The sequence below is a fragment of the Rousettus aegyptiacus genome, unplaced genomic scaffold (genome assembly GCF_014176215.1).
Source record: "Rousettus aegyptiacus isolate mRouAeg1 unplaced genomic scaffold, mRouAeg1.p scaffold_m13_p_15, whole genome shotgun sequence".
NCBI lineage: Eukaryota > Metazoa > Chordata > Mammalia > Chiroptera > Pteropodidae > Rousettus > Rousettus aegyptiacus.
The window spans coordinates 54,494,205-54,521,287 of NW_023416290.1; the positions used below are offsets into that span (position 1 = coordinate 54,494,205).

Genomic DNA, 27,083 nt, shown 5'->3' on the forward strand with positions numbered 1-27,083 from the left:
GGGCTCACCACCTGTTTTTGTCAATAAAGTTTTATTGGAACACAGCCACGCCCACTCGCTTGCGGATCGCCCTTGGCCGCTCGGGTGCTACCATGGAGGAGAAGTTGCAACAGACACCAGATGGCTCGCAAAGCCTAAGAAGTCACCATCTGGCTCTTGACAGAAAATGTTTGCTGACTCCTGACATGCAGGTCGTCCAGGTGTTGGCTCCTGCCTCCCCTTCCGGACTGATCGTCCACCACCCTCGGCCTCCCCGCCCACTGCGACGACTGTCGCCTCCCTGGTTCGGTTCTGCCGGACCCTCGTTCGGCCTGGCTAGCTCCTGGCATCCTCCTCACCGCCTCATCCTCGTGGGTCTCCTGCCCGGATGAGAAGGCTCTTATGCAAACGCAGCACGTTTCCCCGGGCTGCTCCCCGTCACGCTGGGCAGAACTATCCCGCTGTGTGCCTGTCTCCCCTTTGGACAGTGAACCCCTGACCGGCCGGGATTACGGTCTCTTTATCTCTGGATCCCCGTGCTTAGCACAATGCCCGACACGCAGTCGGGGGCCTAATGTTCACTGACCTGAACGGCAGCAGACCGGGTCTTCAAGGAATGAGATCGGGCTGTGTCTACATTACAAAAAGAAGCGGGGGACAGGGGAGCTTCCAAAGCAAGCTCACCCACTTGCCGTGCAGCCAAGGTCCATACTAGGGGCGGGAGCCTCACTACGGCCTGGGTGGCACATGTCAGTCAGGTTTACTGATTACAGACAATAGAAGTCAGCTATGACTATTTTGTGGAATATATTGGATGAGAAAATGAGGGGGAGCTCCCAGAATCCACAGACAGGCCAGAGAACCGGGCAGGGATAAAAACAAGGCCACACCACGGGACACCTGCTGAGGACATTCGCCATCTCCATGAAAAACCTCTGACCTCCCCTGCATCGCTGTGGCTCTCGGCCCAGAGTCGTGGCCACGCTGCGGCCACCCACCCGCGCCCGAGCTGCCAGAGGCGGGAAGAAAGATGTCCCGTCCATGTTCGTCTCCTTGTTTGGAGGGGGTTCCCCCAAACAAGAAGGTGGGCAGGATGCTGAGCACCTCAAAACAGACGGTGCCCAAGAGACACACCTAGACACCAAGCTGTGGAACGCAGTAACTGTAGGTCCACGAGCCCCGTCTCACCATTACCGGCCCCGCAGCGAGGACTCGGAGGCGCACAGGGTGCCTCTGAGGGGGACCCCTCTGAGCGTCTACACAGCCCCAGAGCCGAGGGTGAACAAAGGAAGTTCCTTCCTTTATCGCTCGCCACAGAGAGCAAGTTTCAGTAACATCTGCTGTTGTGAAACACCCAAAGTGGCAGCAAAAAGCCATTTCCAGAACGGTCCCTCTGCCCCGTCGCACAAAGACATTAGGCTTCGGCTGCGCGCGGGGCGATTGCCATTCTCTGAAGTTCATTCATTCCTTCGGCAAACTGTCCCAACTCCCTGATGTGCCAGGCCCTGCGCTGGGTACTGGGGCACAAAGATGAATCTGTCATCACCCCCGAATTCTAGAAGTTCCGTTGGCTGGAGGCGAAAACAAAGACAAGTTTCCGTTTTGGGGGATGGCAATTGCGGTTGTGCGTCGGAGATCAGGGATGGGAAAATGCGTGCTTCAGAGCTTTTATGGCATTTGCTGGGCGCCACTCCATTGACACACACACACACACACACACACACACACACACACACACACACACACACAGTGAGCTACCTACCCGCTTAGTAATCCACCAGCCCTAAACCATGGTCCAGAGGACAAAAGCTGCATGCCCAGGTCTGCAGCCTACGAGGGCGGGCTGCTGGCTCTGGAGTTGGCTAAAAATGTCAAGCCTTGGGCAGTCTGCTTCCCTGAGTGCACCAGGACGAGGGGCAGAGGCTGACACTGTGACCCGCTAACTGTGTTCTAGGGCAGATCCCAGCTCTTGGCAACAGCTGGGCCTCAGGAAACTGGGTGATAAAGGTTATCCTCGGTGCCTCTGCTCTGTCCCCCACAAATCGTAATACCGACACCTGCCATTTGCACCACACTTTTACAGACATTCACCCATTCGTTCACTGAACACCTGTCATAGGTGAGGCACCGTGCTTAGAGGCAGGAATCTGAAGAACGATAGAGCACGGCCCCGACCCTTTTGGATACCACTTCCTCTGAGAAGCCCTCCTTGACCTCTCCAGCTGGGTTCGATGAGCTCCACGGCACCTCAAGCTTCCCTTTATCACAGCACTCTGTATCTTGGCTGGCTGAGAGGAAAAGGAGACTCGTCTACCTTGTACGCCACTGTGTCCCCAGGGCCTGGCACACGGCGGGAGCGGAATGAAAGTCTTGAGTCGGCACCAGTGGGAACCGAAACCAAGGGACAGGGCAGGTAAAACTCAGGCATCGCCATTGCCCCTCGGCATCGAGGTTCTCAGAGAGCTCGGGTGACTTGCCCAAGACATTCTTGCTAATCAAAGTAGCTGGGTCTCCAATCCCACTCTCTTCACACCAATTTCCATTCCAACTCAGCACCCCAGTCGGCTTCTGGCTCTCTCCTTCCCCAGGGACCTCAGAGGGCCATGTGCCTTCTTCCTGTGATCGACTGACTGCTAGGAACCGAAGGTAATCCATACCCTCCCCTTGGGGCATTTTTGTACGATATCCTGAAGATAGACGCCTGTGATTAAAACAAAGACATGAGCTCCCAGTAACAGAATGCTGGATAGTCGTTTGCTCATTAAAAAATATTTCCTGAGCACCTATGGGAGTGAACATAGGCACAAGTCACTGCCCTCTCAGGTCCGATCATGAAACAGTGTTATGAAAAGGTGGTGTCCCTTTGGTGGGTAGGTGGGTGGGTGGATGGATGGATGGACGGATGGAAGGGCAGACGGACTGCAGGTAATGTCAAGATGTAACTTCAGCTGACTCCACGTGCTCCCACGTGACACATGGCCTATCGGGGTGGAGGGGACCACACGATTCTTCACCCCCAGGTCACTCCGCTGAGGAACCCCGTCTTCACTTTTCAGATCCCACAGTGCATGAGAAACAGAGTCTCCCTTTGCCGTTGCTGGCTTCCTAATTAAAGTCAAGGATTTGTGTTTATTCAGGGTCTATAAACGGACCGCAAAAAAAAAAAAAAAAAAGTGTTTAAGAGAAAGCAGATGAAATGTGGGTAAGGATCAGCTAATAAAATCAGGGGGAAATGCTGTGAGTTTTCAACCATGACTGTGATTAAACAGGCTTGCAGGGACGATGCTTTGGGAGGCCAAGATGTGTGCGTACGTGCAAGGCCCGAGTTTCCAGGGTGAAATGTAAACCTGAACTACCTGCAGGATTAATTGGTCCCCGGCGAGAGAGTCATGGTAAGCTCCTCCGGACCACGCCGCTCATGTGGCCTTCCCTCCCCGCTCCTGCCACTCGCTTGTCACATAAGCTCGTCAAGACTGCATTTGAAAGTCCTGGGGACTCGCGGGTTAGCCGGGGACAGCCTTTGGAGGCAGAATCCGTGCTCGCATGAACAGAGGCCCCTAACGAAGTGTCAGAACCGAAAGCTGCCCTCCTCTAGAACATTCGCTGTCATCTCACCTCATCTGGCCACTACACGAGGTACGGGCCAAGGTCCCCTCCAATGACACTTTCCTGCAAACGATGTTCTTCCTCAGTCCAGGCAGGAACCTGGGGTTTAGAGAAGTACCTCTTTTTCGAAATGTGAGCAAGAGTCTGGCCCGAATTTGAACGTGAGTGGCGAAGATGGTGAGGAGCCCCAAGGACCACCAAGAGTCCCCCAGATGACTTCCCAGAGATCAAAGGGGGAAAATGAGGGGTGACGCCCAGGGCCAGCCTTAATGAAACCCTAATGAACGAGTTTCTACAATTAAAGACAGCAACAGGAGGGTAAGCCGCGAGGCCCAGAAAACGGTCAATGTCTTTGATTAAGCGTTGATGAAAATCCCCATCACTGCTTTAATCTGGCTCCCCGGGGGGAGTTTCATCGGCTTTGCAATGTTTTCAAAGAACACGATCTCCAGTATACATTATTCCTCAAGCCACTAAACAGGGAGACGGGCCCTCCTGCTTCCTCCCCTCCTCGGAGCAGGCAGCTGTTTCCCAGATGAGTCTTTAACATCAGACAGTGACAACCTGGGCTGCTTTTTGTACGAGACGCGCCTTTTCACCAGTTTTTGCATCTGCGGGTCCCACGTCTTTATCAGGGTCTGGGCTCACCAGTTGCTTTTTGCACTTGAGGCTGGAGCCAATCTCACACTGCCGAGGCCCCGATCACATCAACGCACTCTCCGGGAGCCGACTCGGCTTTACTGCCCGAGGCGACCCCAAGCCGACCTGGATTCTGAGTATAAATGACCAGGAATGAAACACACTGAAGGACTGACTGCTCCAACGTCGGGCCGACCCACCCATTCGCACGTTACACAGTTCCTTGAATGCTGGCCTGACTGCTTGTAGTTTTGCACATGCTGTTCCTTTTGTCCGAAATGCTGTTCCTAGCATTGGCCTTTGAGATTCAGTGGACACTGTCACTCCTCCCGTAAAGCCTTCTCCAGTCCCTCCACACAAAGTTCAGCTCAGCACATCCTGAGTGAGTCGACCTGATGAAGCCCTGTACTCAGATGTGCAGACAGAACATTCTGTAACCAGGCTGGTGTCTGCAAATAGCATCTTGCTTGCAACTCTTTTTTTAAAAACTTTACTGTGCAAGCTTTAAGATGTACAAAAAGTTTGTAAAGAACAATAAAACTATCTCTAGTGCCAACCACCCGGCTTGAGGAATAACATACAGCAAAGACGAAGTCCCCTGGGCACCCCACCCCAATTCTATCCCTCTCCCCAATTCTCCATTGGTAAGAACTACCCTGGATTTGGTATTTATCACTGCTGTGCATTTTATACTTTTACTACAAAAAATTGAACCTCCGTAAACAACATATATGATTGTTTTCCAAGTTTTAAAATTTTCATAACCTGAACACTTTGCATATTAATATGATGATTTGTTTTTACATCCATCTCTTCCCATAATCCGAGGCCTTCTGTGATCAGCACCTGAACCCTGCTAATCTATCAGGGTACCTTACCCTAAACCCTGGCCCACAGTTCACACTTAATGCATGCTTGTAGAAAACAGGGGAAAAGAAAATGTGGAGGGCAGGGTTTTCACCCACTGGACCCAGACAGGGAGTGGGGGGAGGGGTGCAGCAGGCGTCTTCGGGGGAGTCTGTCTGCCGTCCAGCCTTCTGAAGGCCTCCTACAGTCCTCAGGGTCTGCAGGTGGATACGACCCACGTGAGACCCTGCCCAGCACTGGCGGGCGGGAAGGGGAGCTTGACTGTGAGAAACAGAGCTGTGCGTATACCCAGCACACAGGACGGGCTCTGGGTGTGTTTGGCGAGTGATCACTTCTACAGATAAGAGAATGGAGAGGCCGGAACGAGAAAGGGTGGTTAGTCTAGAGGAGACACAACTTGGGGACCATCGCATGGAGAGCAACGGTTGGCGCTCACGGCGGGGGCGGGGGGTGGGGGGCGGCAAGGCCAATGTCTTCTTTCTTTCAGCTCCAGCTCCCACGGCAGAACCTGTACTTGGACTTTTAATTCACTACATAAGATGCCCCAGGTGGCTTCCGGGATCTCTGGAGGAAGCCCAGTGAGTGTCATACAAAGGGGGGGGGGGCAAAGGGGAGGCAGGACGGCTTGTGTGGCCACCACGAGGACAGGCTACTGTGGAGAGCACAGAAACGAGGAGGGAGGAGGCCTTGGGGAAAGCTCTTTTCGTGAAGTCCGCCGTCTTCTGACTTTGGAATTCTCTGCCGGCCTGCAGGGGGACGCTATCTGCCCACCAGGGGGACGTTAAGATGAGCTAAGAAGAGCGAGGGCTAGGAAATAAATCCCAACTCTGGCCCCGCCCGGCTGTGCAGCCTTGGGCCGAGCTCTCAACCGCTCTGAGGCTCTGAGAGTCAATTTTCTGAAAGAAGGATGCACTCCTGCACACGAGACCGCCTGTGAGCCTGACCTGAGGTGATGTCATTGGGCTTTATCTTCTATCTATAAGCCTCTTGCTGACTTTGTTTCTTCCTTTTTTTGCTTTTCTTTTCTTTCTTTCTTTTTTAAGATTCAAGACATAGTGTTTGGTCAATGCTAAGTAGAACAGAGAGCCAGGAAGCTCATCTTTAATTCATCGCCGACAATACTCGGCTGGGCTCAAACTTGCCAAAATGCTTTCTTCCAGCACATCTATTCATAGACGTGCGTTCCTAGAGTCAGTTCTCAATTATTCACTCGAACGGAGGTATCGTCCGATGCTCCCCAGTGCTCCGAGAAAGGCGTGGGGGAGGGCGGGAGGGGGATACAGGAGAACAGGGGCGGACCTAGACCTGACTCCCCATCCCGGCCGCCCAGAGAGCAGCTGCACTCTTCCAGTTGGGCACAAGGTGACAGAGCCCTCAGGGTCTGGTTGGGTGAGGCACGTGGGAGGAGACAGACCTATCGCTGAGGGCCTCGTGCACCCCCAACTTCATCCTCTGTGGGTGAAAGGGAAGGGAGGCTCCGAGAGGTGAAGTGACAGGCTCTAAGCAAAGGGCAGAGCTGGTCGCACCCTGCAAGGGCGGGGCCGTGGGTTCCTGCAGCCCCAGGCGACAGATGACATCCACACCCTCGATAATTACAGCCCTGGAGCTGCCTTTCACCAGCCCGGCTTACACACCCGCGAGGATCTGCTGAGCTGAACGAAATCTCCCCCTCCAGGCGCTGACGAGGATTAAGTGCGATGACACACAGGGCCGCGGGAAGCCTCTGTCATCGGCGCTTCGCCAGGCCCTGTTCTGGTCCTTCGCTTTCTTCCTCCGATCCTCGGAACCGCGAGGGCGAGGACCGTGTGCGGGGCGGCCCAGGGCCCACGCTGCAGTCGCTCTGCCCGCTTCGTTTCTTCCTTCCCGACCCAGAGCAGCACAACTGACCGATTTACATATCGCTCCTTCTGGAAGGCACTCAAGAGCAGACGGCCCAGGGCAGAGCGGGAGGGAATGGGGCAAAAAGGGTTTTTTTTTTTTCCTGGGCATTCAATAAACGCCTATTTGAGATGCTAAAAACGCGTTCCTCTTTTGTATCTAATCATAGAAGCACGTGTGTGTATATATATATATATGTATGTATATATACATACACACATGCAAATTACAAATCTTGGTGCCTGAAGTATTTTAAAAAACCACAATTTCGATTTTCCACCCAAAGCAGAAAATGAATTCGTATCCTTAGGCAACAGAGGAAGCAAGCACCTCTCGGGGTTTCGGGCCTTCCTTCGGAAATGGCTGAGGAGTGTCAAATCAGAACCTCTCCGACATGCGGGCGCCGATGCCGAGTGAGCGGGGTGACAGACACGCACACCTCGACAGAAACGGCATTTTAAACGCCACGGAGACTGCCTGGAAGCCGGTGGCCCCGTGCACGGTTACCGCTCAGCCGCCCACCGAGGTGCCCTCCCTCGCCTGCTCCCGGTGGGCTTCTCAGGAGGCAGACGCACCCACGTCTCCGTCGCCTGTGTCCCGCCACAGCGCAGGGGGAGGCTCCGAAGAGCGGTCCCTCTCCTCCGCGGAGGTCCGGTGAGCCCTCCCTGCACGTACCGGGGCACGACACACGGGACCGCGGCTCCCCGCCCGCGCCGGAAGGGCATGCCACCCAGCCAGCGTCACCCAAACGGAACACTTGGCCGCGGTTCACCGGGAGCTGTCATTCATCCCACCCTGGAAATCACGTCCGTCCAACGTGAAGAGAGTCCCTGGGTTTGCGGCGTCTCCAGCACCCCATCAGCTGCGAGTCTGGGAAAGTCACGCGACCTCTCTCTGACCCTAGGTTACCTCATTTGTCGAATGGTGACAATACTGCCCTCCCGCAGGCCTGGGAGGGTCTGGGCCGAGGCCGCTCTCATGCTCAGGGTTCGCTGGCTGTCTGCCCCCAGCCACCTCTGACGATCGGACCTGCTGGCATTTCAGCCTCAGGAACACACCTGGGTCTAAGTTTCAGCGCTCTGTTGTCGTGTACCGTTTATGCAGCGGTCTAAACTTAGGATTCTTTCTTTCCCTAGAAACAGCAGAGGTTTCTAGGTTTCTTTGATGAGAAGACAGACGAGGAGAGGAGAGGGGAGGGGAGTAAACGTAACAGAACTAATTATGGAAAACGGGTAAAAGAGAAAGGGAAAGGAAACCGTCCCCGCTCTAATCCTCGCGCCACGATTTCTGACCCCGTTTTGCTGTGCATGTTCTTCCGAGCTTTTCCCTGTCAATGCCTGCTTCCCTCCGTCCTTCCTCAGGCTCCTTCGCCCTCACTTTGAGTGGCTACAGCAGAACCGACTTGAGTATCCGGTTATTGTCAGACGCTTGAATTGTTTTCAATTTCTTTTGTTATGACGAGAAGAGGTGAGCTGAAGATCTTTATGCAACATTGTGTCCGTATTTTTTATTTCCTGAGGAGAGCTTCCCAGAAGTGGGTTCGTCGGGTCACAGGTTACAAACACCTTCACGGCTCTTGACATAAATCGCCACGATTGCCCGGAAGGGGCTTGTGGGAGCCTGTTGGCAAGCAGATGCAGGTGCCTCCATGGGGGCAACACCTTTCATGGGCGTCACGGGGTAAGGACAGGGGCACCCATTGTGTCTGTCTCTGGACTGAGCTCTTGTGGAACATTTCAGACTCTGCACATCAGCATTTTCAAGTCTCCTTTGCAGAGCGGGGGCTCAGTAACGTACAGGGGAGTTAGCTGCAAGCTGGACTCGAACGCTCCCAACCTCCTGCCCCAACAGACGGTCGACAAGATCAGGGACGAGAGATCGGGTTTCCTTTCCTTGGGTTTTAAGTGTCCAAGGTCATGAGACAAAGATCAGTTTATCTGGACAGAGGCATTTTCCAGCCACATTCTGGGTCACGACCATGAAGGAGGGGGGTGGTCCAAAAGTCAGACCTTGTTTATTCCTCATTTACTTCTGTGAGGGTCAAGTCCGAAGTATGCAAATGTCGTCTTTCTACACTTCCCCTGAATTTCACCACCGAAACTTTGAGAAACACTGCTTAGGAAAGAGACAGTTCCACTCGAAGGCAGGGCCTCGGGGAGGCGGAGTCATCTCCAAACACCGAGGTCCCCCATGGGCCCACGAGGCTGTTTCAGATCAACCCTAGGAGGGGATATTCGACCACAGACGCAACATGCACAGGATGAAGGACAGTCACGAGGGTCCTAAATAAATCTAAGAGGTGGTGTGACCAACCTGTTTTTATTTTAAAAAAAAAAGTGAATCAGGCCTCCCCAGGCTACGAGAGCCTGCATCCTTCCTGTTCACTGGGTGGCCCACACTGGACAGCCAACCCCTCAAAACTCCTCTCCGAAGTCAGTTATACTCAAGCAGGGGAGCCCCCCGGAATAATGGCGTGCACACGGGGAAGAGATGTCCTCCCCCGTCAGGGACGAATGCACACTCGGAAGACGTCCTCGGCACGTCACAGCACACAACGGAATTACACTGCGCGCTCACCGGATTCAGCTACTCCGACAGCACTCAAAGGGCCAGACGCCTTTTTTCCCTTTAATGAAAAAAACTTCAAACTCGTGTATGGGTGTCTTCTGCCTGTGGCACTCACTGGCATTTGTTTTGGTTCGGGGGTGCTGCGCACTGTGCCTTACCGCATGTCGCACACCGCGGTTTACGCCACACACTTACACGTGTGTGTCACCGCACAGCGTCACGCACACGAAACCACGCGCACGCCAAGGCTCCTCCAGGGGCAGGTCGGGAGGAGGTCCAGAGCCACTTCCGCGACGCGTTTATTCTGCCTGCTGCACTGACCCCCGGGCTTCACGGCTGGGCTGGGACGGCTGGATGAGGTTTCCTTCCCTCTGGTGCCTTTGTGTCTTAAGGGATGTGACCACTTTACCAGGGACCAGTGGAAAATGCATCTCGGCTCAGGGCAGGAAACTGTGAACGCCAGGGAGGATCCCCTGGCTTTCTAACCCTTAAGCTACGTCCCGGGACGAGCCCTCCTCATGTGAGCTGGCCGTGTGGCCCTCCGCAGGGCTTCCACCTCCCTGGCCTGGCCCCTCACTGTTTCAGTGAATGACTCGGATGATTTTCAAACGCTGTGTGACTCTGGGCCGCTCACATCACCTCTCTGGGCCTCTGCTGGCTGGCTGAACGGGTTCCCACCTTGGACGAGAATCGGCTTCCAGAGCAGGATTCTTAGAAGAGGGGACGCTGTGCTGAGACACTGACCTCCTCGGCACCCTGGGCAGGTGGCCCCTGGGTCAGTCACCACCAGCCAGAAGATGCTTCCTGTTTTACCCCCATCCTCCAACCCACGCCTTACAAATTCTGTTTCCTGTGTGGGCTGCGGATGAAAAAGGCTGGGACAGACGGGACTAGGGGACCTTCCGTGTCCTTTCTGCCTGGTGCTCACCAACCCTGAGTTAGGAGCAGGTCGTACACGGACAAAAGATGACAGGACCTGGCGGTTTCTCTGACTGGGGTCCTCTCACGAGGACCACTGCATCAGGACCACTTGATGGCGCTGGCTGAACATGTTGATTTCTGACCCACTCATCCGAAAAGCGTAAGCACGCCTAAGTTAGGGTCAGACGAAAGAAGTACTTGGGGAGAGGGAACACATGCACGGAATATTCCGGCAAGCTCAGATATTGAAAGGGGATGGGAGGAAGTGGCATTAATCTTGAATCTACCTTATTTTCTCAAGTCTACAAGGACCAGCGTCCAAACACTGGGATTTCCCTTTGAAATTCAGTCTCTCCAAAGCGTAAACACACAGTGCCTTTCTCTCCCCCAAATCTCCCCCTGGCGGGGGTACAGACAGAGTAATGCACAGGATACCACGCATCCCAACACCAAATGCATCGGGAGGTGTATTAATAGCACGAGTCAGTTTCACACTGAATTTACCAAAAACCTCACCACTCAAATTAGCCCGAGTAATCTAACTTGCAAGTCATACATAAATCCTGAACTTCCCTGGCTGACAAGTTCACAGAAGGTCGCCGAGGTGCCCGCCCAGAAACCCACCACTCTCTTGGGCAGCAACCAGCAATAGCAACGTCTATTCTGGTAGACGACTCTCTACGTGCACGCAAAAGAGGGAGGAAAACAGTCGGCGGGCGCTGAAGCTGGCGGGGTACGTCTGTGCGCCCCGCCTGCTTCTCCTCGGCCTCTAGGCTTTCACGGTTTCGCCATCTGTAGGATGGGGATAATGTTACCTGCGTCACAGAGGTAGACTGAAGGTAAGAAATGAAGTATGCAAACTACACATTGTTCATGCTCGTCGCACTAAGGAAAAGTAGTTATTATTATTAGAGGAAACCAACAAAAAATGCCCCAATTCACAAAAGCCCACAATGTGATGTTTGTGGGAGGCGTACTATTAGGGAGGCTTTTGTCTGGGCCTCAAATGCTACCACAAAGGGTCAGAAATGCTGCCTGACTCTCAATCTCTGCTCCTTCAATCGACGAGCTGCTCGGTCCTCTCTGGGGCCCAGGGACTGTCCCGACTGCCCCATCTCCAAACCTAGTGAGAGAGCATTTTCATTTCTGCAGTGATAAGAATGGGCCTGGAGGGGCTGGGCTTGGTTAGCTCAAGGAAACAAATCCAAAACCCGTCCTTCTCTAAGCGGCTCAGGTCCTTGGGGACTTGTGTGGGGTGGCAGTGGGACATAGTACTTATTCCCTACGTGGACCCATGACAGGGCCTTGCACATAGTGGGTACTCAATTACTGCACATAGTGGGTACTCAATTACTGCTGCTGACGAGCAGGACGGACCTGATTCCCCCTCCATGAACTGAACACTTGACGGCTATGAAGGCATGTTTAGAAATGACTGTAAAATACCACGGTGCTTTCGTTCACAGGCCCGTTGGATCCGTGTGCCGTGCACCCTGGCCAGTCTCTGCTGCCTGCGGAGCTTCAGAGCCGTACACAAAACCAGAGTTCAGGGGGCACAGCAGACATTTTAGGATGTTATTGCCGAGTTTCACTTCCACGTTGTCTTCTGAATTGTACTTCAACTCTGGTTTTGAGCAAAGCTGGGCCCAGTGCACAGACGAGCAGTAACAGCCTCCCTCAGCCCATAGGCTCCTCGGCTGCATCCCGGCCCCTGAGGCTGTGTGGATGGGGCTGGAATTACTGAGCTTCTGCTCGATGCCAGGCCCTGAGCCAGGGACATTCAGACATTTTCTGATGTAAGAGCCACAACGAGCTACAAAGCAGGCCCTGTGATGCAGGGGGAAGTTGTGCAACTCTCAAAAGACCCTATAACTGGGGAGTCAGATGTGAACACAGACGTACTCGGCCCCGAGGTCCATGGTTCTTCACTCTGCCACCATGCCCTTTCAAAGGAGAACCCCAGAGGGGCCAACCCCAGCCTTCAGCTTTGCATAAAGCCACCGCAGCAGCCTGAAATTATCTTAATGAAATACCTGCCCTCCCATCCAATTCATACCCCATATCTCTGCCAGAAGGATAGCCCTGGCCCAAAAGCAACCCCGGACAACCAGTTCTCGCCCACCTGTGACTCTGTCCTTGGGGGAGGAGTATATTGTTGGAGTATTTCTGCAAAGGGCTCTGCTAGGAGCTTTTATGAACATTAACTCAGTCAATCCAGAGAGGCAGGTGTGATTAGCTCAGCTGCATCTGTGACAGTGCTAGCTCAGCAAGGTGCCATGATTTCCCCAAGGTCACACAGCTACGAAGTGGCAGGGCCAAGGTCCTTCTGCAACTCAGTGCAACAGTATTTGCTGAGTGGGCACTGGGTTTAAATTCCAAAGAGCTCCAAGTGGCCAGACAGAGACTTGACGGAGACGCCACAAAGCAGGTGAGTAAAGAATGGAGCTTGTCCGCCTCTTGCTGCCCAAGCCTCTTCCTCCTCTGCATGGATGCCCCTCACTGTCCTTTCCCCTTCTTATCTGAGGATGGTGGTGGGGAGAGGCCGTGAGTCTGACCCGGTGTGTGATTTCAAAGCAGTTATCCCATACTAGGCCTTTATCGCTATGGATTTAGGGCCTTAGCCCCCTGCCAAAGGAAGGTCATGGGCAGAGGGACCTGTTGAGCTAGCCCAGTACTCCCTGGGCCTCAGAGCCTCAGAGCCTTGCACTTAGAATGGCTCCATGGCATTCACAGGCAGACGCTGTGGAACCGTGCGAAGGCAGAATTAGAAGCCAGAAGACCTGACTTTGCCTCTGGCCAAGACACTTCCCTCTCCGGCTCCCAGTTCCCTCATCTGCTACGAGTGCTGGCCTCTGAAGGCCTGAAAGTCTGAGCGTGAGGTTCTTGTTCCAGACCACAGTCCCGTGCGAAGGCCTGTGGGGCTCACGCTGCTTCCTCGGCGTCCCTCCCTGCCCTGTCCTCACCCCCGCTGCAGCTGTCCAGAGTCCTGCCCGGCTTGTTAGTCAGCTCTAGATAAGGGAGGATCTCCTCTCCGCCCTTCTACGTTCTCACCACAGCCTGCTCTAGGCCTCCATCTTCCCATCAGACATATTTTGACGTGTCTGCCTCCTCCACTCACGAAGCAGTCAGCTGCCTCAGGAACCCCTGATGCCATAATCAGATTTGCATCCTCAGTCGGGTCCTACATGGATGAGAGGAGTGGGGACCTCTGCGCTCTCCCTACTCAAAGTGTGGTCCACAACCCAGAACACCACATGGGGAAGGGTCAGAAATACAGGATCTCAGCCCACCCCAGGCCTCGGACTCAGAGTCTGCAAGGGGATCCCCAAGAGATTTGGGGGCACACTCCAGTTTGGGAGGCACTGCTCCGAAGTCCCTCCCAGCTCTGACACGTCTCTACCCTACGTCCCTCACTCTGATCGCCGAGATGGCTCTCACTCGTGGGCCTCGGTGGGACTCAGGAAAACAGCACGCCGTTAACCGAAGGACGCTGACCTTAGGGACCTTCCGGAAGCCTGCCACTGGCTCTCACGAGCAGGATCTGAAAGGTGCAGCCCCCACAGCGATTCCTGGACGGCGTTACTCGCCGGCCCTTTGAGCCTTAAGGAAGCCCAGACGGCTTTCATAGCCGTTGTTTTGCAACCAACAGTGGTTTCCACCCTTGGCCCTGTGGATCTGGCTGCCCTTACCACCCCTCCCCCCTCCCGCCCACCCAGCAGCTCCCCAGCAGTGAGGGGCCGTGCAGCTGCCAGCCTCCGACAGCACAGGCAGAGAGGTGGCCGGCCTGCTCCTCGTGGCCCCGCCTCCTCCTCGTGGCCCCGCCCCCTCCTCGTGGCCCCGCCTCCCCCTCATGGCAACGCCTCCACACCGGGACCTGCTCTTCCAGCATCCTCTACTCTTGACACTTACTCAACATGGAAAGAAAAGGAACCTTTCCAAAACACGTTTTCAGCTTTTTATTAAACCCTGCAATTCCTCTAATGGTTTCGGATGATCTTAAATATTTATAAAAATCACTTTCAGCAACACTTCATTAAATAAATCTCCTCGCTGACTTCGATTATTTATGTATTTATGAACATGATGTCTCCTTCCCTTGGAGCAGATGGCAGCTAGTACGTCTTTGAAAAGGAGGGGGAAAAAAATCAATGGGAGAAAACGCAAACTCAATGACTCCCCCAATTTACTCTTCTTGACAAGCGCTGGAACGATACTCATTCTGTGCAGCGGAAGTGCCCTACGTTGGCCAGCCCGCAATGGGTTTGGGAAAGCGTGGAGGCTTGAGATTAAATGGAGGAAAAAGCTTCCAGCCAAGGGCTGGAAGTGGAGAAACAGGACAGTGGAACTGGGTTAGGGACAGAGAGAGCCTGGGAGTCGGGGGAAAGTAACTGATATTTGCTAAACACCTACTATGTGCCATGTGCTGGGCTGGACCCACGCAACCTCTGGGTCGATCGTCATAACAACCCTTTCAGATAGAGATTATTATTCCTCGTTTGATCAATAGAGAAGGCCCAGAGAGAGCGCGCATCTTGGCCAAGGTCACAGAGCTAGTTGGCAGCAGAGCTGGGATGTGAACCCCAGCAGTCCGGCCCCCAAGCCCATTTACATGCCGCCTCTAAAAGTAGAAAAGGATGAAAGGAAAATATAACCGCCCTTAACCTCATGCATCCTTGGTTATAAAATTATCTTTCTTTCAACCTGCTGAAGCCAATCACCCCTTTTAAGACCATCATATTTAACAGCCAAAGTTCTACAAAGTGATGGGACCTTTGTCCGTGTGAGAACCTGGGAGAGTCCAATCTCGACTGCAAGCTGGAAGGAGTCGATGTGAGCATTATAAGAAGATACGAGGAGAGTATTATAGGCACATGAAGAGTTGACTTTATGAGAAAGTCAACTTTTCATCCGTTACCTTCAGAAACGGATGAAAAACAGGATCGCGATGATTCCTTTTTCATCAGGCCTTTATCACATCTCCACAAGCGGGTACGAGAAAAATAATAAAATCAGCCTTCCCCCTCCCCCACTCGATTTACTTCTCTCCTGAAGCTACAATTCAAGTTTACAGAGAGATGGCGCTGGCCTCCGAGAGGCCTGGACAGCGATTATACTGTCGATGATGACAAAAAACGGTCACCGATGATGGCGGTGATTTATCGAGGGCCTGTGCGAAGGGCCTCGCTCACTCCATCATCATGAGCAAAACAACCCCACAACACGTCATCCCATTTTACAAGTGAGAAACTGAGGCTCAGAGCGGTGAAGAAAACTTAGGAGCCGTGTGAGCCACACGGGGTGGGTGGGGTAGGGTGGGGTGGTGAGTATTTTGCCTGTTTACAGATAAAGGAAAGAGGGTTACGGAGGGTGGCGGCCTCTCCAAGACCTCCCGGGCAGCCTTAAAATCTAAAATGTACTGATTTGAAATCCGACTTTTCGCCATCACCACACTATCTCCACAACGCTCGCTGGAAGATGGTTTCGCGGAAGATGGCCAAGTCTAAGAACATCCAAGCCACGAGGCGGTGGGTGGTCTCTTCACGCAAGGAGAAAGAGGTGATGCTGAGCGTGAGGCCACCACCTCCCGGCACTGGCGTTCCTCTGGAGTCCCTCCTGTCATGGTCCCGGGATCCTGAGGTAAGAGCTGGCAGAGACTGGGATTGCACAACGCAGAATCTAGACGCACTTGGAGAAACCACCAGGCAACAATTTCAAGGTCACCTACGGGCCAGTGAGGTGACCTTGAGGTGGAGACAGAATGTACCTCCATAACGAGCAGTGGGGAAACCACCACTCTTTGGTTCATTGTGTCAAAAAAAACCCATGAACCGTGTATCTCACACATCCCACCGGGCCTGCCAGGTGCGGGGGAAACACGAAGGCCGTTCAGACAGGAGCCGAGTTCGCAGGAAAGAGACTCAGGTGAGCGAGCGCCTGAGTCTGCCACTTACTTACTGGCTGAGGGTCTTGGGCCAAGCCCTGCACTCCGAGTCTCAGCAAATGAGAGTAAGATCTCATCGGTAACCGTGGCCACTCTACGCCCTGGAAATGAATCTGCCCGCGCTCAGACCGCAGCCGGCCGCTGCAGAGAGGTGCCTGCTGTTGCCTCCTAACATGATAGCAGCCTTCTCATCCCCTGCCCTCCAGATGTGAAAAAAAAAACACAGCCAAGGATCCTGAGGAGGTGCACAGAAGCCTCTGGGAGCTGAGCAAGGAGAAGCGATGGCTGTCAGAGAAAGCAAAATTACCTGAAAATCTCCCCAGAGAAAGGCAGAAAGGCATGCGGAGCCTTTACCTGAAGGCCATTTCCAGACGCCCCTCTGCGTTCAGGCACCCTGGCCTCCTGCAGCACACCTGCCCCTCCCCCTGCCGAAAGTAAGTCCAGCAAAGACCTAGAAAATGCAAATTACGACGAGCCTCCCCAGGAAGAAATCCCACACCTGCTGACCGCTTCTGCATGCCCCCACGCAGAGAGAGAAAACCCACCTCTCCCCAGCTTCCTCCACGTTTACAGGAACCCCCAAGCCTGGGAAATCAGCCCAGCTGTCAGCCCTGGCGGCCAGCCGCGGCCGGTCATCTGGCGGTGGCAATCAAAAAGATGCTTCCTTTTCATTTCCACCCAATGCAATCTTCCAAGAATGGGAGAGGCTCAAAGTCAGAGTTTAAGCTCCTTTTCACAGGAGTCAATATTTTCACAAGATAATCCTGCTGGAGGAGGGGGTGGATTATATAGATCCCGGGTGGCAAAACGTGCCTCTCTGTCTGGGGATCGTGAGATGGAGGTGACCGGGCAAGGAGAAGCCAACCCATGGAACCACACCTACTCACCTCTCAAAATTCACATCCACCTATTATTCATTGCACAAATATCTATGGAGAACCTCCCTGTGCCCCAGGCACCCCTTCTAGGTGGTGGCGGTGCAGAAATGAAAGGTGACCGACAATGAGACTTTCCATAACTGCGCCCCCTCGAGGCCAGGAATTCCACACTCACTTTCCCTAGCCCAGAGTCGAAGCGACCCATTTTACAGGCAGTCGCCAGAGACCAAGAGGGCAAGCGACTGGCCCAAGGTCACGCAGTTAGTGGCAGAGCCAGGAGTTAGAACAGAGGTGCAAAGTCTATGTGACACTCCCCGGCGGAGCTTCCTTCCCGCTCGACCCCTCCCCCACGGGCTCCATTTCTTGCAACAGGGTGGGGAGCAAAGACCACCCCCGAGGGCGCTGGCAAGGGAAGCCCTCTGAAGCACACACAGGTTCGAGACCCAGCCTGCGGGTACGCGGCCCGGGGGAGCCCTCCAGGCTGCAAGGGCACCCACCGGCGACACTGAACTTCCATTTAAAAATAAAGGTAATGAACAGATAAAGGGCAAAGAGGAAGTGCTCCTTAAACGTAGGCGGTGGTTACCTCAGGAGGAAGTCTTGAGGCCAATGGAGATTTCGTTCACCCCCCTCCAGTTCCTCAATTCTAAGCAGCTGGCCTTCCAGGACCCCCCCCCCCCAACACCCCGCCCCGCCGATGGAAGTTGGCCAGGGGGTTGCCCTGCGCCCGAGGTCGGACCCTGCGCCCTCACCTGGCGTGCAGGAGGGGTCTGCGGGGAGACACGGCCACCCCGAACGCGCCACCGTCCGCGCGCGGGGCTCCACTGCGCGCTCCCCGCGGCTGGGCGGACCAGGCGGCGGCCGCGCGGCGTGCGACCCTCGCGTCCCCCCGCCCCGGCGCGGACCCGACGCGCCCCGCGGGGGCTCCGCGCGGGCGCCCCCCGCTGCGGCGCCCCCTCCGCAGCCCCGGCGGCGCCCGGCGCGGCGCGGCCCGCACCCCCACCGCGCCCCGCAGCCGCTGCGCGCGCGCCCCGCACCCCGCGCCCCCGCCGGGGCCGACCCGCGGCGCGGGCGCGCGCCGGCCGCCCGCGGCACGTACCTGGCGGCCCGGCGAGCAGCGGGGGGAGCGCGGGCGCTGGGGCGCAGGAGCCTCGAGCCTCGGTGCCGCCGCCGCCGCCGCCGTTTCCGGGTTGGCGGGTCGCACGTCACCGCCACAGGTTCGCGAGCGGCCCCCGCCGCGGCGGCAGCGGTCCCAGCGAGTGCCAGGCGAGAAATCACTATAAAAGGAAGAGACGCCGCGAGGAGGAAGAGGAAACGCTGTTTACCTTCGCGCAGCCGAGCCGCCGGCGCTCGCACAAAAGGAGGACGCCCGCCCACGCGCCTCCCCCCGCGCCGGTCCCCGCCGCACCGCGGGCCCCGCGTCAGCGCGCGCGGCGCCCCGGGCCCGCCCCGCGCCGGCCCCCACCCCAGGGCCGCCGGCCCGGCCGGGGGCGGCCCGGCGCCCTGGCCCGGCGCTGGGGTGACCTTGGGCGCGTCGCGGCGTGGAGCTGGGACCCCCAGCTCCAGGAGGCGCGGGGCTGGCCCAAGGTCACAGCACCTCGGGCGGGGCGCGCCCCGGGACCTTCTGGCCGGCGCGTCTCTGTGCTGGGTCCGCCCCTCCTCACCTGTGCGTGGGCAGCGATGCCGATCCCTGCCCGGCCCACCTCGCAGCGGGGTGGGAGCGAGCACGTGCGTGCAATGCACTCATTCGGCCCGCAACAGACATTGACTGAGGGCCTGCTGAGTGCGGGGCTGTGCTAGGCCCTGGAGACACAACTGGGAACCCAAAGTCCCTGCGCGTGTAGGCGTGGGGGCGAGGGGGCCGGCAATAAACAAACCCCCGATCGATCGATCCTCTGTCTGGTGGTGCTTGGTGCCAAGAGGAAAACGAAGCGGGGCCTGGGGGAGAGTGCGTGGGGGTGTCTGTGCTGTCCTAAGTGGCCGTCCAAGGACTTTAAGTACAGAAATTCCCAGACGCACTCCTCTCTATAATTCCAGCTTCGGGTATCACGGGTGAGTCCCTGGTACATTCGAAAGGGACGATTACTCTGAGAGCAGGAGGGCGAAGCGAAAATACCGCAAATTCCCTGGGGTCGTTCAGTGGAGGGGGCAGCTAGCCCTTCACCCTGGAAGAGCCCAAGTCCTCAAGAAAAGCGAAGACACGAGACTTGTGGTAGAGACGTTGCTGTGAAATGGTGACTTAGGGAGGCATTGCTGCGGAAATGGGTCGACTTCCAGAGAAGCTCAGTTCTGTGGAGGGGCGATCCTGTATCAGCGACACACTCAATGAGAAATCAAATGGCTCTATGTTGTCAGGGACAGAAACGTCCCTCTGTTGACACTGAAATAAAACCGCTCTCTAAATTTAAGATGAGTCATTTCTTGAAGCATAAAATGTCTCCCTACCTGGTCCACAAACACAGGTGTATGTGTGTGTGCATGTGCACACACATACACACACACAAGCATGTCCACACACCCGCGGGTACACACGCTAGGAAGGGAGGGTGTTTATGTGAGCTACTTTTTTCTAATTATGAGAGTAATACATATTTGTTATAGGGGGAAATGGACTCATTTGAAACATGGTTGGAGAGCTCCACAGACGCCCGGGGCGGCCAGAACAACGAGCTCGTGGGTCCTGGAGCTGATGAAGCCCGAAACATCGCTGGAAGCACAAGTGGCAAATTCGGAGCTGTCCTGCTTCGGGCACGCCGGGAGAAGGCAGGGCTCCTTGGGAAAGACGAGCATGCTGGGGAAATAGAAGGCAGCAGGAAAAGAAGAATCCCAAATCTGAGATGCATCGACTCCAAGAAGCCACGGGAGTCCTCAGGGGCTGAGCAGGGCTGTGGAGGCCGGGCACTGTGGGCGTCACTCATTCCTGGGGGCGCCAGGAGTCGGAGCCCGCTCAATGGCATGAAATACACACTTGGCCATTTATCTCTTTTTTCTTGAAGTTGACTAGGCCTGAAAATTTGTGCCTGTGCACGAGCGTGCACACGCACACACACACACACACACACAGTGAATTGAGGGTTCTAGTCGGAAACATAATGTGATTTTAGAATCTGAGTTTATTTGCTTTAATATTGAAAGGTTTGGGAAACAGAATCTAAGATTCACTCCCGAAATTCTCTAAGCCTCAGTTTACTCATCAGTGAAATGGGGATGACCACCGTCCAGCACATGGGACCAGGATGAGGATTCAACAAGATAATGCCACTCGAGACCTGAGCCTGGCCCGAGGCGTACGAGGAACTTAACCGATGAAGCTATGGGTCGTGATTCTTCTTTCATTATCACTATTTGGAGGTAAAATTACAGGTGTAAGAATTATTCTTCTGTCACACTCATGCAAAAGGAAAAGCCCCCCTGGGGCTTCTAAGAAAACTGATCTATAGAGAAAGTTTTGGTTATATATGCAAATGAAGACCAGGACATGGCGATGGTACAGATAAACCTCGAAAGATCAATGCGCATACATGTGCACGTTTGCCTTTGACACATGATTTTTTTCAATATGTTGTACTTGCTTTTCATGTCCATTTATAGGCTGCTTGAGCTACTATCAAACCATTCCTTGGATGATAGAATCAGGGGCCTGTAAAAATGGCTGATAAAAAGACCTTACAATTACACAGGGCTTTAGATTTTGTAGAGGAATCTTATACACTTTCTCTTTAACCCTCAAACACCTGTCCCCTGAGGTGAGGCAGGTACAGTTACTGCCAGTTGACAGAAAAGGAATGGCAACCAGTGAATCAACGTGACGTGCCAAAGTCATCCATTTAGTAGCAGAAGCTGAACTTGAACCTGGCCTCCGGCCCCTAAGCCTGTGGTTAGCACCATTATGAGACTGACTCTAGAATTCAAATTCACCCTTGAGTATCCAGCAAACAAGTCCCTGGGAAACCACATTAATACAGGACAGTAGGGATCACCAGTGGGAGGTGATTTCACCAATAAAGACAGATTTCGCGGGGGACTTCTAGCCAAGGTCGGGGTAACAGGGACTGGATTCCTTCAGCCTTAAACACCTGAAAAAAAATAAATAAATAAAAGGAAAAACTACCCTGTTGGGACATTGGGCAATATAGGCAGCAAAGACAGTGATTCCTATGACGATAGAAAGGGTGACGTCCCCAGCCTCTGCGCCTCATACGGGAATCTTGTCCATCAAAGCTCAGCTCCACTGCCACCTGCTCCCCTGAGTGTGCCTCGATGGTCCCCACTGGAAGCGATCTCCGTTCTGCCCTGAATCCTCTAGCAACGCGTCTCTCGTGGCTTTCATCATTCTCTATCACGTGCATGGCAGTCTGAGCGGGGCAGGCATCTTCCGCCCTCACTTGTTCCAACACCGAACACCACGGTCGTCCCCGAACGGTGTGACAGGCTCCACGACATGTGTCTGGGCAGAAGAACGAATGATTCTTTCTGTGCCTTTCATCCTGGAAAGGAAATAAAATGCCTTTAAAAAGAAAACGTGAGATTGGTCCCTTGATATTTTCCTTCTACCGTTTACAAACGTGAAATTGTGACTACGCCACCTGATTGGTGAGAGAAACAAGCTTCTTTCTGTAATACTATTTGTGGCGAGAATGGGGGAAAAAAACAGACATTTTCATTGGAGACATACAGCTCAGAAAAGTTACATTCTTGGACTACGAAGATATTTCTGAGGGACAGAGAGGGTCAAGTGATTCTTTCCAACAACTAACAGTTGAGAAAGTGACACTGTTTTAACATAAATTTCCACGTCTTTCGGTGAAAGAGAATCATAAGCCTAAAAAACACAATTTTTTAATAGACAAAAGTTCATTTTAAACGTCATTGAAGAAAATAAAAAGCCTTGAGAATTACCCTGGAATGACCAAATGACATGAATCGCTGTCAGATTATCTTGTTTCACATTCTCCATGACACTTATTATCAGATGTTATTTATTTTGCTCACGTATTTTCTGTTTCTTCCCACTGAATGTAAGCGTCGAGGAAATGGGGATTGCGTACCCCACTCCCCATGCCCCAGGGCAGGGCCTGGCACCTAGCAGATGCTCTGTAACCACTTCCTGGAAGTGGTTAAAGCCACGACCTTCCTGGGCAGGGCAGACGATGCTTTAGGGAGAATCCCATATACTTTCTCACCAACCTTGGGCCAGAACTGCACCAGAAGGGCATACAAGAGAGAGAGATGAGCAAACTGACCGTGACGTGGTTGAGCGCGGCGTGGAGGGCAGAGAGGAGGCCATGCCGACCACAGCTTCTGTCCAAGAAAATACAGTTTGGTTCTTCATTTCTCGAAAGTTGTGAACGCGTTTCAGCATGAAGCTAGAACTGTCTCTTCAGGCAGCAGTCCCCTCCTGGAATGTCCTTCCTTTTGCTCACCACCAAATAAGGGCACATCATGCCCTTCCAGCTCCGGTTCTACCTTCCCCAGGTAGTCTGCACAGGCGGACATCTTGCCATGTTTGCACCAGAACTGGTCCCTCCCACCCGCCCGCCCTCCCTTCCTTTCTTCTTCCTTCCTCCAGAGTAACAACTACCCCGACTTGGGGATGGCTCATCCCTGTGTACGCACAAACAATATGTAGAACTTTGCAGATTTTTAAAACTCCATAGAAATGGTTTCATTCCGCATGACTCCTTCTGGAACTTTCTTTTTTCGCTTGGCCACTATTTATTCGAATTGCGGGGCACACAGCCCAGGCTCACCACCAGCAATGCTGAGTCTTCCGAAAACTTGGCTAGTGCATTCCAAGAATTAATCAGCACCGGGTAGGATCCACTATGTAAGCTTAACACGGTTGTGTGCTTTGCGCTTTCCGTGGGTGACATCTGTGTCGCTGCAATATTTGGCTCTTTTAAAAAGCGCCTTTGTAGGAATATTCCTGTCCACGTCTCCTTGTACACAGGTAAGAAAGAATCTCTGCAGCCAGGGTATGGAGCGGCTGGGTCACAGGTAGATAATGTGTGGCTTCAAATTTATGAACCCGCTTTCCAAAGTGCTTATGCTAAGACTTGTCATCGCCAGTTTATTACATACTTTATATATAATATATCATATGATATATGTGTACATGTGTATATACCTATAGTATTTTTAAAATACCATCCTAAATATTACATTCAAAATAGATGTATATATAATTCTGGCCTCAGAACTATGGCTGTTGAGTCCTTCCAGAGCTTTCCATGTATAAACCATGGAATAGGGACCTTTCTCTCTTGACAGATGTGTGGATAATTTCCAGTTTCTTCTTTCTGATGACTGTTAGCGATCTATCTTCAGAATGCACTTTAACTTTGTAAATCAGCCTCCTGTTGATGATTGTTAAATTATGCCCTGAAACGTCACGTATTAAGCATGTTTGTGTGCATTCTAGTTTCTGTTGTGTGTGTGTGTGTGACAACATATTATTTTATCGGGTGGATGTACCGTAATTAACTAGTCACATGTGTTTTTAAAATAACATCATAGCATAAATCTTTTATTTTTCTTAGAAACAATTCCCAAGAGCTGGAATTTTGGTCAGTGTATTAATATTTCTTGTGCCTCTTATGTATTGCCAAAAGGATGATTATCGTTTAGACTGCCCCCCTCCTGGAAACTGCTTTATTTAAGTATTGTGGGCATTGGTTTTGCTGACTTGACTCTGAGGGTCCACGTAGGCACAGATGTTGGTTATTATCCTGTGTCCCTGGGTCCTGACATATAGCAAATGCACAGTAAATGCTCCTTGAAAGAAAGCAAGATTCTTGGGTGTGAGTCTAGGAAGATGAGTCTCTGGGTACAGAGGAGAGTTTGCCTGAACTTGGGAGGGGGTCAGAGTCCCCGAGACCTGGTAAGCAAGGCCATGATTCCTGAGGGCCTTCTGAAGGCCATCTGGGCATCTGTCTCCCTATCTATCTGCTCCTGGCTGCAGGTGGTCAGCTAGCTGGCTGGGGGTACTTCTAGGGGAACCGAGCAAGGGCAGAGCCCAGAGCAAGACCAGCTCGCTTGCCGATGGTCATGAGAACAGGGTGGAGTTCACAGATCTCAAGTGTGTAATCATAAGTGATTTGAGGAAGCAAGCCACCTGGGCATCATCTGACTCAGACTGTCTACTCAGTACTTATGTGACTTGGGGAGAGTTGCTGGAGCTCTCTGTGGCAGACAGAGTAAAGCCTAAAGCCCCCTCCCCACTCCGAATAAAAGAGGTCCATGTCCTTATCCTTGGGATCTGTAAATATCTTACACAGCAAAAGGAACTTTGCAGATGTGATTAAGGACCTCGAGATGGGGACATTATCCAACGGGTCCCGTGTAATGACAGCTAATTGTAAAGGGTGGTGAGAGGGTCGATCTCAGATAACGGAGGTATGACAATGTAAACGGAGGCTGCAGAGATGCGCTTGGGAGGTGGGGGAAGCGTCCGCAGCCAGAGCACATGGGCGGCCTCTAGGAGCCAGACAAGCCAAGGAAGTGGACTCTCCCCCGAAGCCTCCAGAAGGAACACAGCTGCCCACACCTTGACTTGGGCTTCTGACCTCCAGATCGGAATTTGTGTTGTAAACTATGACGTTTGTGACCATTTGTTAGAGAATCCACACTCTCTAAGCCCCAGGGGCCTCGTCTATAAAGTGGAAATAATAATAGAACCTATTTTTATACAATTGCTTTGAGGCTAAAATCCATTAAGATATTTTAAGTGTTTAGAAGGATGCCTGGTGAATAGCAAGGATTTAGTAAACACTCGGGCAAGTCACTGGACTTCCCTGGGCCCGGGGACACCCAGAACCTGGGGGGGCTCCTCCTGAGTCAGTGCAAATATTCTCGGGGAGTCCAGCCAACTCTGATCTCCCTGGACAGTGAGACCCCGCTGCCACCCCCTCCGTTAGCAGGTTCCTGAAGCCTCTGTGCTCAGCGGCCCGGGGCAGGTGCCTGGAGCCTGGGAGAGCTCAGCAACCTGAAGCCCAACCCACTTCCCTGGGGCAGCAGGGGGCAGCGAACGGGGGCTCATCGGAGTTGAGAAGGAGCCCCCAGCCCTGGCTTTGCGGCAGTGACTCACCACAGTGGACTGCTGGGAGACACGGCCCCCCTTCCGGAAGGTCAGGCAAGGGGAGAGATCATCTCAGGGGGCAGGACAGTGATTTACCATGTTCAAAGCTTAGCACAGAAGCACCTACACACGCGTGCATGAACACATACACACAAGCACGTACACACACGAGGCACATAAAAACGACGCACGCATGCACACACACATACGAGAACTGTCTTAGTCTGTTTGAGCTGTTATAACGAATCCCCATAGACCGAGTGGCTCATCGACCCAACAGAAATGTGTTCCTCCCGGCCCTGGAGCCCGGGCAGTCTAAGAGGCCGCGTCTGGCGAGGGCCCACTTCTGGTGGCCTTGCTCTCCTGTGTCCTCACGCGGAGGAGGCGGCAAGGGGGCTCTGTGGGGTCTTTTTAAAAAGGGCACTAGTCCCATTCGTGAGGGCTCCCCCCGAAGGCCCACCGACCGGTCCCCTCGCGCTGTGAGTTGGGGTCTCAAATATGAATTCTGGGTGAACACGAGCGATGGCAAGTACACACGCGCGAGGCACGAGTACACACACACGGGGCACGAGTGCACACGCACGGGGCACTCCCGGTAGTGCCCGGATGTCGACGAAGCTACATAATCCCCGTTTTCCAGACGAAGACACTGAAACGCAGAGGGGAAAAGGCTCCCCTGAGCCAAGCAAGGCCGGAACCCACGCTCCACCCACTCCACTGGGCAGTCCTGGGCGGGGTAGGGGTGGCGTGGGGGGGGTGACCTCACCGGGTGGGTCCTGGTCCGTCTTCTGCCCCTGCTGTCCAGCAAGGTGGCCATTCCTCACGCCTTGTCCCCTCCTAATGGGACGCAAGCACGAACAGGATTTTATTCATAATTGTTCAACTGGATTTGACTTCAAGAGCAGAGGCTATTCTGGAATACTCTGTATTAGGCCAGAAGGAAAGACGACCATGTCTTGTAATTCTCATGTTATTCTTAGTGTGATTTTGGTGGGTTGGGTCACACGTTTAGTGCCCTGGCCCCCTACTTAAATCATTGGAGGCCTCACTATGCGCTCACCGCCTAGGGGACAGAAAGGGTGACTCGGATGTCCCCTCTGAGGAGCTTACCATGTGGCCAGCCACCTGAGCCCCAAGGGGAGATCACGAGGTTCCAGAGCGTGAGGAGGACACGGCCTGGGCCGGAGGGGGCCTCGGGATGAGGAGGGGGCCAGCGAGGGTAACACGGGCCTGGCAGGGTTCAGCGGCAGAGGCCAGGCTGTAACCCGGGCCATTGCCACCTAAGTATCACTTCTTGCTTTAATAGCTACGTGTCGCTTTGAGTTAAGAAAAAAAAAAAAAGTCCAAATATGAGAAAGTTATTTTTCGAAGGCCAGCCTGTGACCGCCCACCTCAGACTCACCTGGGTGGATCTGGCTCCTGGGCCCCGCCCATCCCACCCACCTGCTGACTCAGACTCTCCCAGATTGGGTTGCAGGGTTGCATTTTTCACACTCGGGAGGTTTTGTTTGTTTGTTTGTTTGTTTGTTTTCCTGCGGGTGAAGTAGAAGGTAAAACCAAGCCGCAGAGATTGGACAGAGACTGACTGACGGGTTGGTTGGCAGAGGGTCGGGGGGCCACCCCTGCCCTGATCTTGGCTCGCAGGACCTAGTGCCCCCAAGGGCACAGAGGCAGTGGGGAGCAGACACCTGGCCCAGTTGGGCGGGTCTGCGCCTGAGAATCCTGCCTC

The 27,083-nt window shown here is 53.8% G+C and overlaps 1 protein-coding gene across 9 annotated transcripts in view; it reads right to left on the bottom strand.

The window, feature by feature from the left end:
• CYRIB (CYFIP related Rac1 interactor B) overlaps positions 1-18,683 on the bottom strand; it is a 119,174-nt gene extending 100,491 nt beyond the window's left edge. For 5 of the 9 annotated variants that reach the window (XM_036233034.1, XM_036233037.1, XM_036233029.1 and 2 more), the window contains exon 1: positions 18,377-18,551. The gene's annotated coding sequence lies outside the window, so the exon portion shown is untranslated. Of the gene's footprint in view, positions 1-18,376; positions 18,552-18,602 lie in introns of those variants that run through there. The other 4 variants (XM_036233038.1, XM_036233030.1, XM_036233036.1 and 1 more) reach the window with 2 other exon arrangements.
• Positions 18,684-27,083: the final 8,400 nt, after the last annotated feature.